The following is a 5,922-nucleotide window of genomic DNA, read 5'->3' on the forward strand; positions in this document are numbered from 1 at the left end:
CGCGTTATGACCGTCTCAAAGCGGCTTCCTCATCCTGATGACCTTCTGCCACTGTTTTTTACCTTCAGATCTGATTTTTATACAAATAATGCAGTGTTTTATTCACTTCCTGTTCCTCTATTTATTCTCACACAACAATTCCTTGTTTCAACAAGTTTAAACTTCAAGTTTTAGCTTCAAGTTCCTGTTTCCTTTCTTTCTTTCAGGAAAAAAAATAAAATTTTTAAAGATTCACTAAAAAAAAAATAAGCTGATTACTGCCATAAAATCTGCCTTTAAATAAATACTACTTTTATAGATTTTAATAAATATTTATTCTCGTCATAAAGTTCTCAAAAATTTTATCATAAACTTTTAACTTAAAATTCTTGATTTTCTTTCTTTTTTTAAAAAAACATTTACTCACTTTCCAGTGCCCTAAAATAATATAATAAATATTAATCATTCGATCTTTTAATAGATATGATTTCTTCTCTATTTTAATAAATATTATTTATTTTTGTCCAAATTTAATCTTAAAAGTTTAACTTAAAGGTTCCTTTCTTTGTTTTTTGACTTCCTGTAAATCTGTAAAAGAAAAACACACACAATTTTACAAATTTTTGTGAAAAACTGACTTACTGGAGTAAAATCTGTGTTATAATGAATATCACTTATTCTCGTCCATGTTTTAAAGCTTAAAGTTTTGGCTTAAAGTGCCTGATTTATTTTATTTTGAACTTCCACTTCTATCATGGTCAATTTAAAAAAATCTCCATTTTTGATATCAGTGATCAGGCCACAGTAACAAGAGAAAACGTAAAAATCTTAAATTACTGAGTAAAACGAGGAGCGATCACCTGAGCGTGTGTTCACTTTTGCTTACAGACTTAAACTCCGTTTTTTAATAAATAATGCTGGCTTTTAAAACATAATACACAATAAATCCCAATGAAACATTTGTTTATTTATTTATAGCCTGAAGTGCGTTTCTTTGTTTATTTGACTGTGTGTTAAACTTAAAGGTTAATAAAAATTATGATCAATATTTTTTTTAAAAATCACTTTTTTTTGAATCAACACATAATTTTAAAATATTAATGACATGAGACTAAAACAGGAAAAGCTTCAAATTCACTTTAAAGTCCTTTTCTTTTTTTTTAACTACCTATTGTGTGTGTGTGTGTGTGTGTGTGTGTGTTTGTTCATTAAAATTTAATTAACATGAAGGTCAGTTAAATATTCTATTTGCAATCTTCAGATCACTGATATGAGGCGAAAGGCTAAGATGATGATGACAAAACTGAACAAATAATAATAATAATAATAATAATAATAATAATAAAAACAGCTAAACTTTTTTTTTTTTCTTTACTGTCAGTACAGGATCAGAAATAAAGATAATTCACTGAAACTCCAAACATCAGTGAAGATAAACATACACTCGAAGTAACTCTAGTGATATGTGATAGATATTTTAGCAGAAAGATACGGATAATTTAATGATTATGTGACGATAACAGTTTCATTATCAGAAGTTTTATTATCACTTTCTGTCCTCTTTTTATTCTTGAACAAATTAGGATTCAAATGTTTATGTGTTATATTCCACATGAGCTTCTCTACATGTGTGGTTTTATGTATTTGGTCACATGACCAGAGCTGTTTACTTTATAAGCACCATAAATAAATGTTTATCATTTCACATTTAAATACATTTATATCTAATTGTTAAATGTGCTATTGATATTTTAATAAAATTCTCATCTACTCAGTAATTTATAAAAACAGTACTAGGCATGTGCAGTTCTGCCGGACGCCATCGGCTGCATAGCTTTTGTCACACAAGTGCTAACGGTATTCCAATAACGGCGAGGCTGTCTTTAACGTAGGGTCTAAAAGACATATCCTTCTTATTAGAAGCCCTTGAGACGTAATTTAGAGATTTGGGCAATGCGCTGAGTTTCAGAAAAGGTGCTGTGGCACCGTTAGATAGCGAGCTAGTTAGCTAAGTGCAGAACACGTATTCACATAAATAAACAACATAACTCTTAAGATCAATATGGACAGTATGTAGGTAGAAACACCTTCACACCACAGCACATCTTCACACCACTTTATTTAGCATAAGTTATTAGCTTCAATAATATTTGAAGCAAGGATACACACCTACGTGAAATGACACAACTTGAGCTAACCTACTTCTCTCTCTCTAACTATCTCAAAATGACACGGAGGTGAGCTTGTTGGTGAACAAACGCAGCACATGCATGTATATCACAGAATGTCCCTGGTATTGCTCACAGCCTGCTAGCTAAGGGTAGCTAGATTGAAATTCAGCTAGCTAGACTCGTTTCAACAATGGGACTCAGTCAGTCTGTGAGCGAAAATGCTTCTTCTATGGCGGCCCACTAGGTGGTCTGGCAAATAAATCTAACAAAATAGTGTAGGTTTATTGTGAAGTAAAACCCACGATTCTGGATTCTGATTGGAAGCCACTGATTAAATTTCTAGTTTATATTGTTAATATATATAACATATATAAAATACGTTATTGTTTCTATAGTAACGGCTCATTCACAGGGACTTGTACAGCAGATGCTCCACATACATGGATTTTTTAAAATATGAATTTCTCTTTGTGGAGATGTTTATGTAACATTTATGGAAGGAGTCTCCAGTGTCAGCACTTTGTAACAGCCTGAGGTAAAGCTGTACCTTTAAGTCTTCCGACATCTTCATGACAGAGGAGTTTATGCTTTTGTGGTTTCTCTGTAACATGACAATTGTTTCACAGATTATCATTAAAGTGTGATGTGTTGTTTGTTAATAATAAAAAAAAGTAATTGCTGGTAAGTTGCTGTGGTGTAAAAGGAATAAAACACTTGGGGATGTGCTGTTACAGGAAAATAATCAACTTCAGGGCGGTAACAGTGACAGTGTCAGTGACAGTAGCAGTAACAGTGACAGTTACAGTTACAGTGACAGTTAAAGTAATATTAATGTTAACAATGACAGTGACAGTGACAGTTACAGTTACACTGATAGTAACAGTTACAGTAACATTAACAGTGACAGTTACAGTTACAGTTACAGTGACAGTTAAAGTGATAGTAACGTTAACAATGACAGTAACAGTGACAGTGACAGTAACATTAACAGTGACAGTTACAGTTACAGTGACAGTTAAAGTGATATTAACATTAACAATGACAGTGACACTGCCAGTGTCAGTGACAGTGGCAGTAGCAGTAACAGTTACAGTGATATTAACGTTAACAATGACAGTAACATTAACAGTGACAGTTACAGTTACACTGATAGTAACAGTTACAGTAACATTAACAATGACAGTACCAGTGACAGTAGCAGTAACAGTAACAGTGACATTAACAGTGACAGTAGCAGTAACAGTGACAGTTACAGTTACAATGACATTTACAGTTACAGTTACAGTGACAGTGACAGTAACAGTGACAGTAATAGTGACTGTAACGGTGACTGTAACAGTGACAGTAACAATGACAGTTATAGTTACAGTAATAGTAACAGTTACAGTGACTGTACACTCCGTCATGTTTTATTCTTCATTTATGACCAGAATGAAACAGATCTAAAGGCCAGAGTTGTGAAGCTGTGAGTGTCACTGCGGCTCCTCAAACCCGTGAGCACACAGCTCAGTGACGAGAGGAATGTGAAGTGTTCAGAGATTAAACACACGTCATCACTGAACTGATTTACACCACCACCACACAGAGCTGGCCTTTCTGTCCACCAACGAAACCGACGAGGTAAAAAAATAAAATCTAAAATAAATAAAATCACTTTACTGTACAGTAGCACTCTGTGTCTTTCCTGTCTTATTCACTCTGACCCCAGTGCTGTGGTGGTGTTAATCCACGCTGTGTGTTAATCCACGCTGTGTGTTTATCAGCTCAATGTGTTCTCCTCCTAACACCACAACTCCCACAAAAATATCTTTATATTCTGAACTCAGGTTCATCTGTTCAATTTTAACTCTCTACTGCAGAACGTTTAACTGTCTTCTGTACACAGTTTGTTTTTTACACATATATATTTTATTTTGTACAGAGAAAAGCTCTATTTCATTCTAACTATAATATCTTGAAGGTTGAAGGTTGATGTCTTATATATCCAGAATATACAGGAAAAACCTGCTGATAAAAACATGATGGTGGTCGTGGTGATGATGATGATGATGATGTTGATGACGGTGATGATGATGGTGGTGGTGGTGATGGTGGTGATTATGATGGTGGTGGTGATGGTGGTGATTATGATGGTGCTGGTTGTGCTGGTGGTGGTGATGATGATGATGGTGGTGGTGGTGATGGTGATGATGATGATGGTTCTGGTGGTGGTGATGATGACGACCATGATGATGGTGGTGGTGGTGATGTTGTTGATGATGATGATAGTCATGGTGGTGGTTGTGATGGTGAAGATGAAAAGCAAGGCCTTATCTCTCAGGATTCCTGATGAAGATGATGATGGTGCTGGTGATGGTGGTGGTGGTGATGATGTTGACGAGGATGATAGTGGTGGTGGTGGTGATTATGATGGTGCTGGTGGTGATGGTGGTGATGATGATGGTTCTGGTGGTGGTGATGTTGACGATGACGATGATAGTCTTGGTGGTGGTTGTGATGGTGAAGATGAAAAGCAAGGCCTTATCTCTCAGGATTCCTGATGATGATGATGATGATGGTGGTGATGGTGGCAGTGGTGGTGTTTATGATGGTGCTGGTGGTGATGGTGGTGGTGGTGATGATGTTGACGATGATGATGATAGTGGTGGTGGTGGTGATTATGATGGTGATGGTGCTGGTGGTGATGGTGGTGGTGATGTTGATGATGATAGTCGTGGTGGTGGTTGTGATGGTGAAGATGAAAAGCAAGGCCTTGTTTTTTAGGATTCCTCATGATGATGATAATGATGATGATGGTGCTGGTGGTGGTGGTGGTGATGATGTTGACGACGATGATGATAGTGGTGGTGATGATGATGATGATGATGGTGATTTTATTATTGTTATTTTTATAAAGATTTTAGTTTGACTCAAATCTAAAAAAAAATTTAAAATGAATGTTTTGAACAAATGATCACATTTTCCAATAGCTAAATCTAGAACCCTTAGTGGTTCTTCAGTTGTCTTTCTACTGGAACCCTTTTTGTTTTCTGGTGAAACTGGAACCAAAGTACAAATGTGTAAACAAACAAACAAACAAACAAACACACTCAAGCTTATGATACAATAAAACACATTTTACTCAGTTGACTCTAGAACCTTCTGGGGTTCCTGAGCTGTGAGCTCCTGAGCTCTTGAAGTTTGGAGTTGTGGTGTTTGTATCCTCTCTGTAATCACCTAGCGATGGTGTTGTGCTGCGCTCGGCAGGTTGCTAGCAGAGGAATGCAGTCGAACACTTTGTTTATTAACATGAATGATGAACATTAGATTGTGATCCTGTTTAAAATGATGATTAAAAAAAAGTTTCTCACGTTGTTTAATCAGACTGAAATAAATAAGATAGAACTGTGTTGTTGCTAGGATGGAGAATAAGCAGAAGAATTGGATTAACCTCTGATATCGACTGAGGAAAACAGAGAGTGACAGAGCGTTTGATGACATCACGTGATGACATTCTCTAATGCGCGTTTTGAAGCCAGGTTCTTTGATGACGCTCTGCATTTTTGTTTCTGCTCGTGTCTGGCACTTTCTGTTCTAAAAGCAAGGCCTTGTCTCTCGGGATTCCTCTCCGGCGTGATTAATGCGTCTGCCTGCTTGCACAAAGTTTTTTTTCCCCTGTATGGGTATGGTTTTTGAACTTGCTTCTGGGTAAAAAATAATACAACAGGGAATTTAAACATGGCCACCAATGGAGCTGATTTAATTTTTTTTTGAACCGTGGTATAACAGAAGT

The sequence above is a fragment of the Pangasianodon hypophthalmus genome, chromosome 2, assembly GCF_027358585.1.
Source record: "Pangasianodon hypophthalmus isolate fPanHyp1 chromosome 2, fPanHyp1.pri, whole genome shotgun sequence".
Classification (NCBI taxonomy): Eukaryota; Metazoa; Chordata; class Actinopteri; order Siluriformes; family Pangasiidae; genus Pangasianodon; species Pangasianodon hypophthalmus.